This window comes from Pinus tabuliformis, chromosome 3_1 (genome assembly GCF_031772625.1).
Source record: "Pinus tabuliformis cultivar Carrire ecotype Pingquan chromosome 3_1, CPIR1, whole genome shotgun sequence".
NCBI classification, from domain to species: domain Eukaryota; kingdom Viridiplantae; phylum Streptophyta; class Pinopsida; order Pinales; family Pinaceae; genus Pinus; species Pinus tabuliformis.
The window spans coordinates 623452395-623475605 of record NC_142301.1 but is presented as its reverse complement, the minus strand read 5'-3'; the positions used below and the strand labels follow the sequence as shown (position 1 = coordinate 623475605).

The 23211-nt window shown below is 37.4% G+C and overlaps 1 pseudogene; it reads left to right on the top strand.

The window, feature by feature from the left end:
* The first annotated feature begins 14353 nt into the window (after positions 1-14353).
* On the top strand, positions 14354-15833 carry LOC149188572 (basic endochitinase-like; annotated as a pseudogene).
* Positions 15834-23211: the final 7378 nt, after the last annotated feature.

Below are 23211 nucleotides of genomic sequence, written 5' to 3'. Positions count from 1 at the left end.
AACAATAATTTTATAAAAGTATTATTATTTTTTATATTATGATTAAGTTTTTATTGTTATTATTAAATTTTGACTCAAATTTTTGAAGTTAATGTCAATATTGATAAATATAAATTACACTAATATTAAAAATTCAATATAACTCAATATTATAAGTTCTAATATTGAAAACATGCAATAATCTAATATTAAATTCTAATAATACGAACCTAAAAATTAAAACATAATAATCTAAACTTAATATAATGTCAAAACATTTTAATACCTAATATAACATAAAAAAAAAAAAAAATTAAAAATCAATAGTAAAATTTTTACTATGTAGGTTGTGAGGCCCTGCAATTAGGGTTTCCGACAGACAACCTGCGCCATAGCACACAGGGACGGCTCTGCAGCCTGAGAGGGTCTGACCTCCAGCGCCTGACAAAGAGCCTCAGGAAAACAGAAGACGCACATGGATCCTCCCCGGGGGGGGGGGGGGGGGGGGGGGGTCCTCGAAGCCCTCCCCTCAATCAAACGATGCGCTGCCAGAGCACACGGGATCCCTAATATTTGGGTCAATCCGCGCAAACAAGAATACCGAGACGTCACTGCAACAAAACAATTTGAAAGATAAAGCAATACCGACTGACAAGAAGGATGCAAACCCAGAAGGAAAAGACAAGCCAGAGGAACAAACTAAGGTCACTTCAAAAACCTGCAAGACAATAACAGAGGAAAGACCCAAGATAGAACTGCCCAGTCAGAAGATCAATGAGAGAATATAGTACATGACAGATCATGCACTCATAGGAAAGTTCATAGGAATGTGGCCAACCGAAAAAGCGTTGCATGGCTGGATCTCGGCAAACTGGAAACCCAAAGGCGACATCACTCTGCAACTAGGACCAAAGGGTTTTTTTACTGTTATCTTTTTTTGCTTAGAAGACAAGTTCAGAATCTTAACTCAAGGCCCATACTTCTTTAACTCAGCAGGCTTGTACCTGAGAGACTGGATAGCAAGATTCAACCCGGACGAGGAAGACCTCACCTGGGCCCCTGTCTGGATCAGAATGTACTCTCTTCCAGAAGAATATTGGGATGAAGGAATACTCAAGGATATTGGAAGCGGACTGAGGGAATACATAAAAGCGGCAGAATAAACAAAGCTACGAAGATACACTTCATACGCTCGCATCTGCGTCTTCATGCGACTAGACAAAGCGCTAACTGATTCGCTAAGTCTATCTCATGATGACTATGAATGGATCCAACCTCTATACTATGAACATGTTCCGTTTCGATGTTGCAAGTGCCATGCTCATGGGCATCTTTTTAGGGATTGTCTGCTAAATGTCATAGCCCCTATATCCAACCCCTCTGACCCCTCTGATAGGTCAGCCCAAGAAGGCTTTACCAAAGTTCATAACCGAAAACAAGCTCACAAAAAGCCTGCACCTGGGAAGAAACTGCACCAAAACTCTACATCCATTCCTTCCACGAGTAACAGTTTTCAGATTCTGGCTCATACCTCAAAAGAACAACCCTTAAGCTCAAAGCCAAATGCGACACTGCTATCCACCCCCGACATCAACAATCCTTCCAGCTCTACCCCTGTTTCTAATAACCCAAAGGACAAAAAGGCTTCCCTCATGGATAACCAAAATGACAGTACAGGAAAAGAGATTGATATGGAAGTAGATGGATCTTTGAACCATCTCATATCCCTCACAGAAACAACTGGAGAGAGAAGTCAACCGCAAATTATGGATGAAGATCTTGAAAATTTCGACATGGAAGGACTGGACTTACTTGAGCTCGAGCAAGCATGCAAAAAGAAAAACTATGATCAAATCCCAGAGATGCAACTCAACAAGCTGGAAATAGTTCTATCGAAGGTATATCAGCAGAAGCAACTAGGCATCCAACCAAGCAGTACCTGGGATGGAATCCTCCCCCCAAGAGACTTCAAAAAGAGAGGGAGAAGAACGGATCTCCAGCGAACAATTGAAGTAGGAAAGATCCTAGTGGACTCAGGCAGGTATGCAAAATTGATGAAGTACTACAAACCCTTCATCAATAGTGAATCATGAAACTCACCTCATGGAATTTAAGGGGGCTCAAGAGCCCAGGGAAACTCCGAACTCTAAAAAACATGATAAAGATGGAGAAACCGCAAATGTGTTTTCTTCAAGAAACTAAATGCAATAGTAATACACTAGGAAGCATCCTCTCCAGAGCTTGGCCAGGATGCCAATCAGTAGCAATTGACGCAGAAGGAGCATTAGGAGGACTAGCTATAGTATGGAACCCATAGATGATCTGTCTCCAGGATTTTCATGCCTCCCACAATATAATACAAGCTACCTTCCACATCATAGGTACTAATATTCACGGCAACCTTACTAATGTCTACTTCCCACAGGAAGTTGGAAACAAAATAGCCTTACTCAATACAATAGAAGCTCTTAGCTTAAGCAAAACGCATCCTCTCTGGATCATCGGAGGGGATTTCAGTATGATCACCAAGCTGGAGGAAAAACAAGGTGGACGAATCAGGCTGGATCAGGAAAATGTCCACTTCAAAGACTTCATACAAAACAACTCACTCATCGACTTAAAATTCTGCGATGGCATACATACTTGGAGCAACCGCAGAGCTGGAAAGTATCAAATCGCCTCAAAGTTAGATAGATTCCTCATCACCGATAATTCGGTTCATCTAGGATGGGATATAGCAACCGCCATTCTCCCTTACTCAGGATCTGACCATTGGCCCATATCTCTCCAATGGCAAAGGCCTGGCAACACAATCAAGCGACCCTTTCGCTTCGGAGAGTGTTGGCTCACACATCCTGCTTTCAAGGACTTCGTCAAAACATCGTGGAGTAACTTCTGCCCACCGGAAGGATCTAAAATGTTTCAATTTCAATAGAAACTCAAATATCTAAAAATCCAAATTAAGAAATGGAACCAAGAGACATTTGGAAACATTTTCAAGGAGCAACAAACTCTAAACAAGGAAATGGCAGATCTTCAGCAACAAATCATAGACAAAGGACACACCAATTGGACCTTAGAACAGGAGCAACGCATAAATACTCAATTGGAGGAGAGGAGAAAGCAAGAGGTAATTCTATGGAGGAAAAAATCCAGGATAAGATGGTTAAAAGAGGGGGAAAGGAACACTAAATTCTTCCATAGAACTATTGTCGAAAGACGAATGCACAACAACATATCCTTCATTCAGAATCAGGAAGGGACAAGAGTGGAAAAGCATGAAGAAATTGAGGAGGAATTTCTTCAACATTTCAAACAGGTGCTCAGCGAGCCTAAGGCAAACAGAAATCCAGCCATCGAAAAAATCATTCGAAAGATTCCAAAAATTATCACTGAGGAACATAATGAGCTCCTCCTTCGCCCTATTCTCCCTCAGGAGGTGGACATAGGCATGCACCAGCTCAAAGAGGGCAAAGCCCCGGGACCTGATGGTTTTTCAACCACCTTCTATCACAAGTTCTGGTAGATGATAAAAGACGAGGTTTGGCAAGTTGTGGAGGAATCCAGAGCTCTGCACTGGCTCTTACCTGCCCTCAACGCAACCTTCATTGTGCTCATCCCAAAGGAAGGGATATCTAACACACCGAACAAATTTCGCCCTATAGCATTATGCAACGTCATTTACAAAGTTATCTCTAAAGTCATTGCAAAGAGGCTAAAACCTCTTCCGCCTTTGTTAATATCACTGGAACAGTCTGGCTATGTAGAAGGGCGGTAGATCCTCGATGGAATCATTCTCACGCATGAAGTTATCCATACCCTTAAGCATCACAAAAAGGCAAGTATGCTACTGAAGCTCGATCTCTCAAAAGCATTTGATAAACTAAGTTGGAATTATATGAAAAAAATGTTAAATTCTTATGGTTTCTCACCCATGTGGGTGCGGTGGATTATGAGTCTCATATCTTCCTCCTTCTTTTCCATACTTGTGAATGGCATTCCCTCTAAACCCTTTAGTCCCTCCAGAGGAATTCAGCAGGGCGATCCTCTTTCCCCCTTCCTTTTTGTTTTAATGGCCGAAGGATTAGGACGGCATATCAAATATGCTCTTGCCTCCCATCAGCTCAAAGGACTCTCCATCCATGGTACCCCAGCCATAACCCATCAGCAATTTGTTGATGATAATATGTTGTTTGGATACCCTTCGGTTCAGGAAGCCTCCCTCTACAAAACTCTTCTCAACAACTTCTGTGAAGCCTCGGGCACAAGTGTTAACAATGCCAAATCTCAAATCTTCTTCTTTCACACAGCTCCTGTGGTGCAGCGTGCAATAGCTTGCATTCTGGGCTTCCCCATTGACTCTCTCCCCTCAAAATATCTTGGAGCCCCCCTCATAGACTCAGCCATCAAACATTCCACCTAGCGCACCTTAATTGAGAAGCTGGATTCTCGTCTAAATATATGGACGCATCAAACTCTTAACATTGCAAGCTGGGTGGTGCTCATAAAGGCTGTGCTTCAGGCTATGCCGCTCTACCTATTTTCAATTCTTGCAGTGCCCAAATGGGTTATAAAAAGAATAAAGGATCTTCAACGCAACTTCCTATGGGGGAGCACAGCTACAAATCGTAAATGGGCCCTGGTAAATTGGACAATTGTTTGTATGCCTAAAGAAAAGGGAGGCATTGGATTGCAAGATCCCAATCAAAGTAATGCAATAATGTGTGCCAAACTCTGGTGGCAGTGGCTCTCCAACACTGACAAACCTTGGGTCACAATCTGGATAGCCAAATACGCAAATCACAGACCACAAAAGGAGCTTATAAGACTTATTCCCAATGCAAAAGGCTCCCTCATATGGAATGCGTCCAAGCAACATTACATGTTGATACAACACCACAGCTTTTGGGAAGTAAGGAATGGTGAAACATCACGCTTCTGGACTGACGCCTGGAACTAAATGCCAAAGCTCAGTAGCACTCTCCACCCTCTTCCATCTTACATTAGGGAGGAGCAACAGCAGCAAATAGTTAGACAACACTGGACCTAGGAGAATGAGCAAGGATACAGGCAATGGATTCAAAGTGACAGGTTAATAAGGAATATGGATCGCCCCTTCAGGGAGAGTCTGGAACAAGAGCTCCAAAATCGACACATACGACATTCAGAAGACAAAGACATTCTAATATGGGGATATAGGCCAAAAGGAACCTTTACAACTTCCGAAGCTTACAAATTAATCAACTCCAATCCGTCTCCCCTCGATCTCCTCTGGGGAAAAATTTGGGATTCAGGCATTTGGCCTAAAGTATCTCTTTTTATTTGGCTGGTTGGACATCAAAAAATCCTAACATGGGATAGGCTAAGGAAAAGAAATTATCATGGTCCCTCGATGTGTGTCAACTGTAGAGCCCAGGAGGAAACCCTTCAGCACTTATTTGACACCTGCACTATAGCCAATCAGTTATGGGAGAAGGTAAGCTTCAGATGTCAGAAAAGATGTAGAGTGGTAGAGGACATCATAAATACTCTGCGTCTATGGCAAAAGAAACCATTCAAGAGTGGAATTATTAACCATATGTGGAAAATAATTCCAGGTTTGCTAGTTTGGGGAATTTGGAAAGAAAGGAACAAACGTATATTCAAAGATCAAAGCTCTCCTTTAGAGAATATATGGAACAGATTCTACACAAACCTTAAAGAAACACTACTGATACATACCTGGACTAAGGAGGACCTTCCCTCACTCGACAATGAGAGAGCCATTTCGGAAAACTGGAATATACAACTCCCTAATGTAAATCTCAACAAAGCCCCTCGAACCTTCAATTCAAACACATATTCGTGGACATCTCCTCCAGAGCACACATTCAAGCTCAATTTTGATGGTGCCTCAAAGGGCAACCCTGGGAAGGCAGGCTATGGTGGAATATTCAGGAATCATGCAGGAAAGCCTCAACTGATTTACTTTGGAAATAATGGTTGGGACACCAACAACTCGACGGAAATGGAAGGCTTATGGCAAGGTCTCCTCTTAGCAAGAACACACAATTACCATCCTCTGGAGGTAGAGGGAGACTCTCTGATCCTTATCAATATGGTCAAACAACTCCTCAATGGCTCTCATGCAAGCAAGATAGCAACGAGTTGGAGACTGGAGGCCAGATTAGAAGCTATAGAACTTGAGCTTCTTAACAACAGAGCAATAATCTTCAGTCACGTTAAGAGGGATGGCAACAAAGTCGCCGACATCCTATCCAATGTGGGGGTAGAAATCATTCACGCCTTACTCACAGGATCAATAAACATAATTCCAAACAATGATAAAATACAGGAATGCAATCAGCTGGTTCAAGAAGAAGCTACACCCCCGGATGCGGGTGATCTGTAAGGCATTCACCACGATGGGATGGAGGAAGGCGGAGCATGGCTGGCACCTGTCTAGCATGCTCACCGGACAGAATATCAGGTGGGAGGATATCAATGCGCAGGTGATTAACATTACGAGAGTTCATCTGTTCGGTCTTGGCATTAAAACGCTGTCCAGTTACGCCTGCTCGGGAGGATTTCGGCCTGCAACGAACTTGATTGCCATAGTAATGGCGAGTGAGGATCGAGGGAATGGAACCTACGTATTTAATAGCCTCACCTCCAGCAACAGGTTACTGTGTTTCATTCTGTTTGGAACGATCTGAAGCTTTGAGAAAGACTGGGCTTGGGGAGGGTCAGGCGCCGGATGCTGTCTTCGAATAGCGCCTGAGGGAGAGCTCAAGGTGCGTAATCTCCCCTGTGGTGTTTGTGGCATTCTCATTACGGTTCGAGGAATTTCCACTAACGGAGATTTCATTACTGCTGTTCGTGTTCATCCGTCCGCTATGCCGAGACCCCGCCAACGCATGCTTAGTCACAGAGGCTCCGGCCGAGGCAACCCTTCGCGCCCTTCTGCTGGGTCTGGCTCCATGGGGCAAGCTCCTCATCCTCTGGGAATAGAGAGCATTCTGAGTCCAAGTCAATACCTGGACCCAAACTCTCCAGACTCTGCCAACTCGCCATCCTTTGGCTCAGCTATTTTCTCTTTCAACTTCTCTCTCATGCGCCCTCGAATTACGGCTCATGTCTTTGTTCTCTTCATAGAGGAAGCCCAAGACGAGGGCGAGCCTAGTGCCACTATGCCTCACACTGAGGAAATCCAAAACCCCAACTCTCCGAAGCCTTCTACTGATATGCATCACGGGCCGCCTCAGCCAGCCAACGCCATCAGCATTATGCTTGTTGCCCACGCTCGGCCGGACAAGCAGGAACCGGAAGAGGGATGGTGCAGGATAGTGGAGGAGCAACCCGACGAATAATCCTATGTGTCAACTATCCACCAATTTTTTTGAAGCACAGTGGAAAGGAGGAAAGGTTCTCTCTGGCTCTGTTTGTCAAACTTTCTCTATGTTCTTGTATCGGGTCTATTGTCCAGTTTCTGTTGTGGCGGGACTATTGTCTAGTGTCTGTTGTTTGTATCTCTCTGTTTCCCCTGCGTGGGATATCGTGTTCAATCTCTCTGTCTCTGATTTAGTCATGCTTAGATGGCCTAACTCTCAGGCATGATGGCTCTCGGTGTTCAAAGGATGTAACAATTCTCTCTTTTTGCATATAATAGATTAATCATACTTAGCAAAAAAAAAATATAACATAAAAAATATTAATAGATTTTAATTTTGTTATTAAATGTAGATATTTATATTAATATCATTATGAATATAACTAAGTATAACATTAACAAATGGCGAGTTCATTATCCAATTTAACGAAATAATTAAATTTTCTCAAAACAGAAAATTGTATGTTTTAAGAATATCTTAAATAAAAATATTAATAATACAAATCTAAAATTACTCATTTTCTTATACTCATTTTCTTATGGCCCTTCTCAAATTTAATGTTTTCTTTAAGCTACATTTCATGCCACCATTATCTTGGTTTCCCTGTTTATGAAAACAAAAGATTATATATTTTTAAGATTTAGTAAATTAAAACAAAAAAATAATATTTTTCAATTATTATTACCTTATTATATTATTAATCACTTGAATATAAATAAACCAAACATTAAGGGGTAATTGTGAATTGTAGTTGTTTAAATAAGTTTTGAAACATAATTTTACATGTTCAGGTTGTAAATTGGTTTAAAATGATTAGTTTTTACCATTTTAAATATTATTATATATTTGCATTGTTATTTTTTTTATATTTTTTAATTTTACAATTAAGTTTATATATTTGTAGGTTTTCATGAATGAATAGATTAAAACATAATAATATAAATTTAAAATGAATCATTTCATTATTTGTAATTGTGTGGCAATACTTTTTAAAGTACTCGTATGAATTACTACAAAGATATAATCAAAAGCATTTTGTAAAAGATAAAGGCATAGGTTTCAAGCTATGTAACATTCAAGCAACCTTGTTTCAAGTAACCAATTTATACGGCTTCTGCACAAATTTTGAAGTTCCACCTTTATCGCTAATTGCAATCACCATAGTCTATGGTCACATTAACATGTGGTTCCCATCTCCTCCAACATGCAATTAACCTCGGAACTCAAAACATATTAACTACACCATATAATACCATCGGGTCCGCTCCTTTGTATGTCGGATTACTTATCTGCCGTTGATCTTCTCTCGAGACCGTTGATCTTCTCCCGAGAGATCCAATGATTCACGGTAGATTTCAGATTGATAAGGCACATAGGGTTAACCCCGATAAAGCAATTTCCCCACACTCTTCCACTGCGACGTGTGCTCCAATTTGTGCACTCAAGCCAAAACTCTCTTACCCCTGCTTTGTCGCCAAACCACAAATGCATGCAGAACCGCCAACCAATAAGTGAGTGCATGTGGTTAGTTAGGAATTGAATGGTGAGCTAGTACAATATTTGAGGTCGCTTTACTTGCTCTCATTATCCCCGCACCCTCTCTTTGCTTCGAACTGATCGAACTTACTTGGCATAGATACATTTGAGGAGTAACTAAACAAAACAAGGGCGGGGAAAGGAAGTAATGGGCTAAAGAATAAGTAATTTCTAGAACGCTTACCACTGCTTTGTCGCCAAAATACCACTTGAGGTTATAAACTCGCAAGCAACCGTGTTTCAAGATATTCAATTTATGAATAATATTGATTACTGCCCTGCAGCATATTTAATTTATATGTAATTTTATAAATATATACAAATTGATTACTGCCCTGCAGTAATAGGCAGTAATATCTCAGGAAGAGTATTTTTTATTTTATTATTTATGAAATTGAACTTTTAATAATAAATTTCTTCGTTACTTGAAATTGTGTGGTAATACCTTTTAAAGTAGTTGTCTGAATTACTACAGAAATATCATCAGAAGCATTTTGTAAAAGATAAAGGTAGAGGCTTCAAGTACAGTGTAACATTCAAGCAACATTGTTTCAGAAACAAACTCTTCCTTAGAAACCAAAACCATATTTATATAAGTATCATTCAGCGAAAAAAATACTTCAAACAACCCAAAAAAAAAAATTACATATCTAACGTTTGCTGCACTCACAGAAAATCAGTGTAAAATGATAAATTTTAAAACATTTTTCAGATTGAGAACAACAAATTTATGTAAATATACATCATGTGTATATAAATGGGTATTTATTCCTACATTGCAAAAATGTACTAAGACATGTACCTAATTCAGTGTTTTTCCATAAGCTGGGGAGAGCAGCAACCAAACATATCGAATTGGTTGAGATCGAATCTTTGTGAATACATTTTTTTTCTTATGAGCAGGCAATTCGTTTGCAGAGGTTAAATCAAGGAAGCAAATAGGATGTAGCAACAATAAAAAAACACGAGTGCAATGGTCATAGAAGCCTCTGCCACGTTGGTGAACTTAGTGATGCCTCCACCGATCTTTCTGAATAGGTTAGTGAGAGCTACCGCCACAGAGGAACAACATATCAACAAATTACCTTCCTTTTTAGTACGGGAAAGATGTGTAATTTCTAAGCATGTAATATTTAAAAAATATAATAATAAAAAAAATTGTGATAAATTATAAATTATGTAATTGAAAGTAAAAAAATATTTCAGTATTTAATATATAATAAATATATATGCCAAATATATAATAAATATCAAATATTTTAAAAATATAATAATGAGAAATTTATAACAAATATTTCAATGTCAAACAATTGTAAATCAAAAATAAGATTTTTGAAATTAAGATATAATTAACATTTTTTAATTTCATTTGACATTTTTCTCACTAAACACCCTAATCCAAACATAAAATAATAAAATATTAAAAAATGTTTAGAAAACACAGAAATAAACATTCATACCATCAATAAAATGAAACTGATTACCACCAATAAAATGAAACTGGGTACCTAAATAAGCCAGGCTTATTATAAACTCAAAATGGGCAAAATAGCCCCAACTTATTATAAACACAAAAATAAACATCCAAAACATCTAACAAATAGTCATCAAATTGGCTAAAGTAAAGCATGTCTCTGATTGCAAGTATTATTAACTTTGAAGCAAACATAAGCCGTAATTATTAACTCCCAAGCAAACATAAACCGTAAAAGAGTCTGCCTTCATGTTAATCCAAAGCTCAACTTGACATATAATAGCCAGCGTGTTTGTTGTTATCTAACAACATCCAAGGCACCCAAACAGTATTATTATTCAGTCGAGAACCCAACAATGCTGCACCATATGCAGCACACACCATTGGCGCACCATTTGCAGCACCAACATCTCGGTGGGTCCTCAAACTACGGTGCTGCCAACCCTAAACAGACACATCAAACAATTTTAGAATTAGTAACAAACTATTAGATTAAGTTTTATGATGTAATTGGATCAAAATTTGATTTAACCCTGGTCAAAGTATAAATTTCAACCTTACTAAAAATATGACCCTAATATCTACTATTTGTTTTTTTTTTTTCAGAGTATAAAATCTTACAGGAAAGATGAACGCAAGAGCATATAGAGCCGTACTTTTTGAGAGCAAGAGCATTTGGAGGTGTAAGTTTCTAAGAAAATACTTTAAAGTGAGAAATAAGCTAGAACCCTAACCTGCAACTGAAAATTCTAAAACTTCTCCTGGGAATTAGCAATGTTGGAAGCCCTATTGCCGCTGGTGTTGATCTCCCACCGTTGCAGCTTGCACACGCAGTTAGTAGAAACCTCCATCCATTGTCGTTTTGCAGCCACAATGCATCGCCACTGTGAGGTGGAGGGCTAGCCACGACCCATTTCCCCTCCATATTCAAAGTCGAACATAACTATTTTCCCTTGGCAACAAACAACAACATGAAAGGAAGCCACTGCGTCGCACCATCGTAGCAGCAAATATTGCACAGATCGAACCAATTCGTTTGCAGTTTTAGACTAATCGGGTCGTGTTATAAATTCAACAAAAGAGACAGCCTCTGGATCTATGACAGACCTTTGATTTCCAAGCTCGTAAATTGATTCATTTATGCCATTCACATGAACGGAATCACATCCTACGTTGGAGAAGAAACCAAAAAAACAATCAGAAATGGTAACCCATTATGTCAAAACAACAATGAAAAAAGCGGCTAAAACTAAACCCTAGTTATTTACCTGTAGCTCAGCAGTGATTAGTTCATGGCCTCAAGCTGCGCACGTTGAGTAAATGCTCACGATCCGTCCCTACAACTTGGGAAAGCATTCGGAGAACGGGGGGAGGAGAGCATGCCGGTCTTCCCGTGTTATCGCGTTAAGTCGCGTGCTGCTCTGAGGGCATTAAATACCCAATATATGGCTGGTTAGCTCTTTCCATCTGTATACATCTTCATATGAAAAGGGGGAGGAGGAATGGTGAGAATGCTAAAAGCCAAGGGTTTCATGATTAAATGATGGGATAATTGCATGTTGCTAGGTTGCGCATATGCAAGGGAAATTGTTGTTCCATCTTATATTGTTTTATATTTTTATTTTATTTTATTTTTTAATATTATTTTTGTTAATCTTTATACGTGGAGATAAATGAGAGGCACAGTGAAATTTTAATCTCATTTGGTAAAAAATTAATTTAAGTAGGGTTTAAACACCCCTATTAGATATGCAAGGAAGTTAATTTCAGTCATTGATCTAGTGGAGACTACAAGAATATACTTGCATCTTTCAATTCAGACCATCCGATCAAAAAGATTAATTAAGAAAATGATTAAGTTGTCAATTCCTATAGGGGGACGCCTACGCCTACACACCTAATTATTATTATAAACTAATATAAATTATAAATTATAAATATAAATATTTATATTTTTCTTAAAAAATATAAAAATTAATTATTTTTTAATCAAATAAGTAATTATTAAAATAAATTTTATAAAATATGAAATAATAAATTATTATTATTATCATTATTTATATTTAATTGAATACTATTATTATTATTAATGGTTTGTATGATAGATGAAAATGAAACCTTATACCTATATCAACCATATTTACTAAACTAATTATTTTTATTAAGATGAAAATAAATCGTGGTCAACCATGTTTATTTTAGTATTTTTAATATTTATCTTATGGTTTATAATATTAGTCCCTTGGGTTTATTATTTAGGTTTATAATATGAATCATGGTCAACCATGATTGAATGTCGCATTGTGACAAAGATTGTCTCACCATGAAAATCAACCATATTTATTTTAGTATTTATAATATTTATTCTAGGATTTATATACCTTAGGTTTATAATATTAGTCCCTTTGTTTTAATATTATTCTGTTGCGTTCATAATCCCTTGGGATTTTAGTATTACTCGCTTGAGTTTATTTTTCCCTTGGCTTTATAATATCAATCCCTTGTCTAAATTTACTATTATTATTATGAGTTAATATTATTATTAAATATTTAAATTTAAAATTAAAAAATATTAAATAAAATATTATAGAATTAGTTAATATTATTTTAATATATAAGATAATATTAATATAATAATCATAAATATATAAATATCTAATAATATGGTTGTTATTATTTATATAGCTATTAATAATCATAAATAGTTGGCTTTTAACAAAATAAACATAATAATTATTAATGTGGTTGATACATGGCTATTGGTGTATATCAATCACATTGGTTAATGTGGTTGTAGATATGCTTCTTATACACCTATCGACGTATATCAACCACATTGATAAATGTCGTTGTGCTAGTTTTAATTAAAACTAACTAAATATGCTTATTCATTTTCCCTTTTTATTCATTTTCCTTTTTTATGATAGCCCACACTACATATTTTTTTTTTATATTTAGAGGGACATACATTTATCACAAATTGATCACACCTAACTTAATGTTGTAGAATGTGCTTCTCACCCCAATAAAGTTGTGAAAGTTTTTCAATTAGAAAGTTATTTATTATCAAAACATTATCTTTGAAGTAATTTTTTTTAACTTTAATTTCTTTAGAGCATTTGTTTTTTTTGTTATAATAAGATACAATGTAAAAAAATTTAACATAAATTTATTATTGAAAAATAACTTTTTAGTCAAAACTTTATTAATGAAAAATAATTAGATATCAAAACAGCATACCCGAAAGACAAAACTTTGAACATAATTTGCTTGAAAATAAAATATAAAAACTCAAAATGTTAAAAAATATATCTTATAAATTGGAATCCAAATTCCAACCGTACTCATGATGATAAATAAAATATCATATAAGCTTGGCTAAATTGAAAATTTAGTATCTTGCCATATGTCGATGATAAGTATAATCTAAATCTATCACTAAATTGAAAAACTAACATTTTTCCATAAGGATGGAATTAGACCGGAAAATTGGCCTGTCGTGGGGTGATGTCAGTCCAATGTAGTTAAAAGAATTTCCTATCTGTCAATATTAGCTAATAAAATTATAAAATGATCGAAGTTACATAAATCCTTTAATTTAATGACGGTTTTCGATTTGAAATTCCTAATGTCCATATTAGTAATGAAATTTTAAAATGGTTAAAAGTTACACAAATCCTTAAAACTATAAAACGATCGAAAGTTACATAAATCCTACAAATTTAATTTAAAATTCAAATTTAATTGAAAGTGTCTCACATTTCAAATTTAATTGAAATTCCTACCCTGCATGGAAGCATGCATATATAAGTTGAAGATACGTGAAGTGATTGAAATTCTTACCGTGCATGGATGCATGCATATACGCTGACGAGACGTGAACGTGAAGGAGACCGGAAATATCGTTATAAAAGAGGGTCTGCAGTCTGCATAATTTAACCGAAAGCTGCAATTAATGCAGTGCTGACAGAGAACCAGTGTACGAGATGTGAAATCGATGAAGTTCTCTGCCATGGCGATTGCCTTGCTTGCAATGGCGACGATGAATTTGTATTTTGTATCTGCGGAGGACTGTGGAGAGCAAGCAGGCGGAGCGCTCTGTCGGGATGAATTGTGCTGCAGCAAATGGGGATGGTGTGGCAATACGGAAGTCTATTGCGGGAGGGTTGCCAAAGCCAATGCGAGCATCGAGTCCTACGCTGCCCTCACCGTCCCCTCCGTCACCCACGGCTCCCTCACTGTCTCTTCCCTCACCTTCTACTCACGGTGGACAGCGAGTTGAATCTATCATCACTGAAAGCATTTTCAATCAGTTATTGAAGCATAGAAACGACGACGTTTGCGTGGGCCGAGGATTCTACACCTACTCTGCCTTCATTATGGCTGCCAAAGATTTTCCCGGCTTCGGCACCACCGGCAATCTCGCTACTCGGAAAAGAGAGCTCGCTGCTTTCTTTGGACAATCCTCCCGCTACTGCGAGGAAACCACCCAATGGCCCTGTGCATCTAGAAAGAGCTACTACAGACGAGGCCCCTTCAATTCTCACGGTCACTAGTTTCTATATCTTCCAATTTGGTCAAATTGATTTGTATGGAGTTGTCTATAATAGATTTTTTGGAGATTCCGGTGACGGAATCCGGCGGAAGAAATTGAGGTTAAATCTTGATTTGTTGCAGTTAAAATGGTTTTTTAACTGCATATTTGGATTCAGCACCCTGAAAAACCCCTGGGACGCTTTCATTGGCAGAAACTAGCTATCAAACTTGCGATTCCAATAAGTTCCTGCCGGATTTCGACCGAAAAACCGGCGGGAAAAGCTTTCAAAAAGTAGCGTTATAGACAACTGCGATTTGTATTATTAAGGAATTACACCTATGGACCGGCCGGGGAGGCAATCGGATTTGATGGCATAAACAACCTGGACATCGTTGCTAACGATCCCACGGTCTCGTTCAAGACAGCCATGTGGTTCTGGATGACCGCCCAGCGTCCAAAGCCTTCCTGCCACGACGAAATCTAACCTTCATGCGCCATTTGCTCAATTTGATTTGTATTATTCAGGAATTACACCTATGGACCAGCCGGGGAGGCAATCGGATTTGATGGCATAAACAACCCGCACATCGTTGCCAACGATCCCACGGTCTCGTTCAAGACGGATATGTGGTTCTCGATGACCGCCCAGCATCCAAAGCCTTCCTGCCACGACGTGATGACCGGGAAATGGAGTCTGTCCAGCAGCGAGAGCGCCGCCGGGCGATCTGTGGGATATGGAATGGTTACCAAGATCATCAACGGTGGGTTGGAGTGTGGTAAAGGTAGCGTCAAGGTGCAGGAGGATCGCATCGGCTTTTACAAAAGAGTCTGTTACATTCTCGGGGTGAGCTACGGATCAAACCTGGACTGCAACAACCAGAGGGATTTCGGCTACGCAGTTTAATCTTAACCTAGTCTCATCAAAACGGTGGTTTGAACACTTTTCATAAATCTGAGATTTGGAATCAAAGCAATTCGATTTGTCAGAATAATAATTCCCACTTCTCTCATTCTCAGAAGAATAATTCTCACTCCTGTCAATCTGAGTCTCTTACTATTATCTCTCTGAGTTTGTTTAGGTCTAACTGAATAAGTCTAACTATATTGTTAAGATATTCTCTTAAGGTTATAGGTCAAAATTAGTTTATCTATTTTTAAACAGCACTTCTTATATGACCAGGAAGTGTATTGCGTGTGGTCAGTATTTCTTTTTCGATCTTCATCTATGTGTCGGTCTGCCACAATAACATGGTGTGGTGTGTACTCGGTATTTGTTGGTCGATCTCCCTCTGTGTGCCTGTTTCCACAATAAAAATCCATGTGAATTTACTATAGCATTCGACGAACGTGGCATACTTTATAACCAGGATTAATGATGAAGGATCCATATGCAATGTCCATTGATGTTTCGAGTATGTGAATATGCTTCCGAATTTTATAAATTAAATAATAAAGAGAATTTCCACTTGAATCGGTGTGATGATAACATGCAAAACGGTATACAACAAATTATATCAAAAGTCCACGACCACGACGGTGGTGGCTTGTCTTTTATACTTTGAATTAATTTAGAGTATATATAACACATAACAGATTTATACTCGGAGACTTAGATAGCAATAGTAAAGAATAATTTCAAAGACAGAAAAATGGAGAAACAACAAGATTACTCAATCAGAAACAACAGAATAGATAAAACAATCAGTGGAGAACATAAATCACTTTGCCTTACGGAACATGCCTGGACCTTGGCTTTCATTCCTTGGCCAGAGAAATTACAAATTTATAGACGCTGAAGAAGGATCTAGAATCCTGCATGGAGATCTAGAAACTAATGTCGGTGTAGTAGGATCTAAAATCCTGCATGTGTTCTAGATGGAGATCTAGAAACTAATGGCGGTCTAGAAGGATCTAGAATCCTGCATGAATTTGGCTTCACACTTAACATTCTCCCACTTGAAGCCAAATAAGAGTCATGAATCAAGTCACATCGAGTATTACCATGCCTCTACATAACTCATGTTTATTTCGTGGTAGAATCTTACTGAGCATATTAGCAGGGTTCCTATTTGTATGGATCTTTTTCAAGGACAATTGTTCTTCTTCCAACACATGCTGGATCCAATGGTACCTTAAGTCAATGTGCTTGGGTTTTGAATGAAATGCTGGATTTTTCGCCAAGTGAATGGCACTCTGACTATCACAATATAGCACATACTTGTCCTGCTTTATTCCTATCTCTCCTAGGAATTGCTGCATCCACAACATCTTTTTACAAGCTTCTCTTGCAACTACGTACTCTGCTTCTATTGTAGAGAGGGCTACTATTCATTATAGCCTTGACACCCAAGACATTGCTGCACCTGCAAATGTATACAAATAACCTGTAGTGGACTTTCTGGCATCATCTGCATCTGTAAATCCTTCAAGCACAGTATCATCATAACCAAAACATAAACAATAATTACTAGTACCATTGAGATACCTCAAAATCCATTTTACTTCTTGCCAATGTTGTTTTCCTGGATTGGCAAGGAACCTACTCACTACTCCCACTGAATATGAAATGTCTGGTCATGTGCATACCATGGCATACATCAAACTGCCAATTGCTGAAGCATAATGAATCTTGCTCATCTCTTCTTTCTCCTTATCATCACTAAGACATAATTCAGTACTCAGCTTGAAGTGGTTTGCAAGGGGTGTACCAACTAGCTTGGCATCCTTCATATTAAACCTGTCAAGCACCTTCTTGATATATTTTTCTTGTGACAACCACAACCTTTTGTTTTTCCTGTCATGCTTAATCTGCATGCCAAATATCTGTTGTGCTGGTCCCAAATCCTTCATTGCAAATTTGCTACCCAAATCTTTCTTCAACCTATTAATGTTATTCTTATCATGCCCAACAATCAACATGTCATCCACATATAACAATAATATGATATACTTTCCTTGATCATACCTCTTGATATGGACACAATGGTCAGCTTCCAACCTCTCAAAACCATGTTCCAACATGAATGAATCAAATTTCTTGTACCATTGTCGAGGTGTCTGTTTCAACCCATAGAGACTCTTCTTCAACCTACAAACAAGGCCTTCTTTGCCTTATTCTATGAAGCGTTCTCACTGCTCCATATAAATTTCTTCCTCGAATTCACCAAGAAGGAAAACAATTTTTACATCTAATTGTTCACATTCTAAGTCTAAAGCAACAAGTAGACCAAGGATGACTCTAATGGATGACATTTTAACAACAGGTGAGAAAATTTCAGTGAAGTCAATACCTTCTTTTTGGGCAAAACCTTTCACCACCAACCTTGCTTTATACCTCTCATTCTTTTCATCACCTTCATGCTTAATCTTGTAAACCCATTTGTTTTGTAAAGCCTTTCTACCTTTTGGGAGGTTTACCAACTCCCAAGTTTTATTTTCGAGCAAAGAGTTCATTTCTTCTTCCATTGCTTTCCTCCATTCTTCATTGTGCTCAACTTCACACGCTTCTTGAAAACAATTAGGCTCACCTTCATTAGTGAACAAAATATAGTTTGAAGGAGGATACCTTTTTGAAGGCTTATGAGGCCTAGAAGATCTGCGAACAAACTGTGGTGGTGCATTATTAGGTTGAATCTCCTGTAAAGGTTCCTGCAAGATTCCTTCTTGTTGTTCATTATTTTCCACTTGTTCTTCTTCATGCTCCTGAATTTGTTGTTCATTTTCTTGTATTGGTGGTATGTTTTCCTACTGCTCTTCTAACCTGTCAATAACCTTCTTGACCTCCAACTCACCTACAGTCCTCTTGAACTTTTTTGACTCATTAAATATAACATCCCTGCTTCTAATAATTTTATGTTTCACTGGATCCCATAGACGATAACCAAAATTTCCATCCGCATATCCCAAAAAAATGCATTTCATAAATTGATCATCTAACTTAGTTCTATTTTCTTTGGGAATATGTACAAATGCTTCACATCCAAAGATTTTCAAGTGAGAATAATTCAAATTCTTACCAGTCAAAACTTCTTCAGGATACTGCCATCCAAGGCTATAGTTTGAGATCTATTTATGATGTAGCAAGCAGTCCTAACTGCTTCAGCCAAAAAATTATTCTCCAAACTGGAATTCGGCAACATACTTCACACCTTTTCCATAATGGTATGATTCATCCTTTTTGTGACACCATTCTATTGAGGAGTACCAGGCACAATCTTTTCATGCTTTATGCCAGACCTGTTACAATATTCCTTAAATGCATTTGAGCAATATTCTCTACCATTATCTGTTCTTAAACACTTCAGCAATTTGTTAGTCTCTCTCTCAACAGTAACAAAGAATTTTTGAAATATTCCAAACACTTCACTTTTATTTTCATAGAATATGCCCAAACCTTCCTGGATGCATCATCTATAAATGTTACAAAATATGATGTTCCTCCTAACGATTTGATGTTAACATGCCCAAACACATTTGAGCATACTAATTCTAACACATTTTTCTTTCTGTCATGGCCACCTCTAAGGAATGAAACCCTTCTTTGTCTACCATATATACAATACTCACAAAGATTAAGATTGTAGGGTTTTAAACCTAGCAATAATTTTTTATCAACAAGGATTTTTAAACCCTTCTCGGTCATGTGACCCAAATACTTATGCCACAGATCTGTTGAACTTCCTTCTTTTGTGACAGCAGCCAAATTTGATTTTCCTATCAGTGTCTTCAATGTGTATAATGTTCATGTCTTGGGTCCTTTGGCCATGACCAATGCACCTTTGCTAATTTTCCAGCCTCCTTTTCCGAAGCTTGTCGAGTAGCTTTCATCATCTAGTCGTCCTATAGAGATTAAACTCATGTGCATTTCTGGTACATGCCTAACCTATTTCAACAATATATCTTGTCCATCTTTCATCTTGATCTGGACATCTCCCACTCCAACAACACTGCAAAAATGATTATTCCCTAAATGCACTCTACCATAATCACCAGGATTATATGAAACAAAACTATCTTTGCATGGGGTTACATGGCGAGATGCCCCAAAGTCAAGGATCCAATCAAAGCTACTGCTAGATGTATATACACATGCATCCTCTACTGAAACAGTAAACAACACATCACCATCTGTAGCTACACCAGTAGTCTCACCTTCATTTGTGCTGGATGACTTATGATTTGTATTAGATGGTCTCTGGTCCTTTTGTCCTTTCTTCCACAATCAACATTCTTTCTTATGTGCCTGAGTTTGCCACAATGAAAGAAGATGATCCTTCTTCTTCTTGATTTGATCAGCCTCTCGATCTTGATCGCCCTTGCCAGCCTTAATCCATTCTCCTACCACGATCAGCTAGAGTTAGAGCTTCTCCTCGCTAGTTTTCCTCAATTGACTTGCGTCGCAGTTCCTCATTCATTAAGCTGCTACTGACATCATCAAACTTTAGGGTCCCTGCAGTTGTTGAAGTGCTCATAGCTAGAGTTAAATTTTCCCAGTGGTCTGGCATATAACACATTAGCAAAATAACTTTAATTTCATCATCTAAAATGATTTTAACAGAGGCAAACTGATTAGTAATAATATTAAATGCATTCAAGTGCTTAGCGACTAAAACACCCTCTTTCATTTTGAGATTATAAAGTTTCTTCATCAAGAACACTTTGTTTGATGCCATGTTCTTTTCGTATAGATCATGGAGCTTCTTCCATAATCTTTCAGCCATATTTTTTCCGGACACATTGAAATACACATTCTTTGCTAGATATTGACAGATTATTGCAATTGCCTTTCTATCTAACTTATTCCATTCTTCATTTTTCATCGATGAGGGTTTCTTTGTTGTGCCCTCAATCAGCAAATACTGATACTTCAAAATCAGTATATCCTCCATGTGTGATTTCCATAGGGCAAAATTAGCCTCGCTCAAATTCTCCATATTGGTAACTGTTGTCTCCATTTTCAATATATTGATGCCCAAAAACAAAAACTTCACTTAAAAATAAAATTTTAATTATTACTCTTTAAAATTTAGTAATAATGACCTTCCTCCTTTTTAAAATACCCTCTTTAAAATTCTTGCTCCTTTTTAAAATATACTTTTCAAAATTCCAACATATAATTATGTAAATATATAAACATATATAATATTTTAACCTTTTCACATTTCACACATACATGTGTTGCTTTTTATACGTGCAAGCTTGATGAAAAAAATGATGAACTCCACGTAAAGCACTTAAGCACTCCACATTTTAGGCTTCATGGCAAGTTTCACCATATGAGCACGGCCTTTTTATTTCTTGCAACCACTGTCTTAACATTCCTTAGCTATTTCCAAATGTTTTTCCTCTAGTCTCTTCTTTGCAGCAATTTCCGATTTCCTGGACAAGCCCTTCAATAGCTCCAGAGGTAACAACCAACGTTTTCATGAACGTTGCCAGAGTAATGCGATGGCACTAAGCCGCTTGCACAGTGGATATTTGACGGTAGCTCTGATACCACAGCATACATAACGCACAACGGATTTATACTCAAGGACTTAGATGGCAATAACGAAGAATAATTTCAAAAAAAAAATGGAGAAACAATAAGATTACTCGATCACAAAAGCTGAATAGATAAAACAATCATAAGATTACTCGATCAGAAAAGCTGAATAGATAAAACAATCACTGGAGAACAAAAATCACTTTGCATTACGTAACAGGCCGAGACCTTGGCTTGCATTCTTTGGCCAGAAAAATTACAAATTTATAGAGGCTGAAGAAAGATCTAGAATACTGCATAGAGATTTAGAAACTAATAGCGATGTAGAAAGATCTAAAATCCCACATGTGTTCTTGATGGAAATCTAGAAACTAATTACAGTACCAAAAATTTTACATGAATTTGACTTCACTCTCAACAGCGGAAAAGTCAATTACAAATTATTTCTTTAAAAATACACATGTTTCACTCCTTTGATACAGACATAGTTATCACTTTATAAAGGCATACTCTCTGTTTTATACGTTTTGGACAGTCTACGCCGTACCGGAAACGGAAATATACATCGGGAGTTATACTTTGGTCGACGCCCAAACGGGGTGTGGTTAGGGACGAGAAGTATCGGAGAGCGAAAAAAGCCGTAAACTGGTTTTAAAAACGTATAATAGAACTTCGCCAATTATAAACCCTTACGCTTCGAACTCTAAAATGATAGTTCGGTACATATGTTATTTTATAATTAGAAAAAAATAGACATACTTTTTACTGCTGTCTTTGAAACATGGAATACAGTAGCAGGACAACTTTAACACTCTGTAAGTTTATGGCTTTACGTTTCCTATGCTTACAGTGTCAGCGGGTCCGAAAAACAAAAGGCGACATAACCAATTAACGTCAGTTTTGTATAATGACATTCCATGTTTTCCAGCAACAGAAAGGTGATCTGATAAAAAAATTTAGTATTTATATTGGTTTGCAATAGAGATTAAAACGCACAGGTATCATGCTTCTTAAGTAATGTAGTTGTAATTAATTTATATTTAATAATAATAAAATTAAAATATAAAAAATTTTAATTTTTTAAAAAAAAAATTGAAATTTTTTTCTAGTAGTATATATGTATTAATATGTATTATTGGATGGAATGTTAGCAGTTAATATGTACCAGTGTGTACTCTTCGATGGAATCTTAGATTATTGAAAAATTTTAACTGCAGTCAAATTAATAGTTAATAGTTATGAGAAAACTAATAATCAGAACCAGTAATAAACACGTTCAAGAAAATAATTATACAATTACTTTTGCTAAATGATTTTTTGATACCATCAAATTTTATGACATCTTACGCAATTTTCCTCTTTTTCAACATATCAGTGCACACATTAAAATCGAAATCTAGATTTGTTTTATAGAACATCACGGAATGAGGGTTAACAATGGGAATCTAAATCAAGTTGAGATTGGAGAGGAACATAGTATGGTTCTCAGTGGCGATGGCAGCAACCACTGTCGACGCACCCAACAATTTTATTTTTATTTTTATCTGGTCTTCGGCCATGTTCGCGACCTGGTTACACGTGTGCCTACCTGTGAGAGGAATTCACAAAGAAAACATATATCTGAAGAGAGATGAAACTATGCTTGCAGCGATAGCATTAATCTTTATTTATAACTGTCAAATGCAATAATCCGCATGAATTCATGCGGGCATCAGGGGGTTTCGTGATGCTTTGAATTCTGCAGCTCGTGTATGAAAGCGATCTATGTAAGTGGGATTCTCTGCACTGCAATTTTTGTTAATGGCATTTCTGCTCAGTAAAATCATCTAGT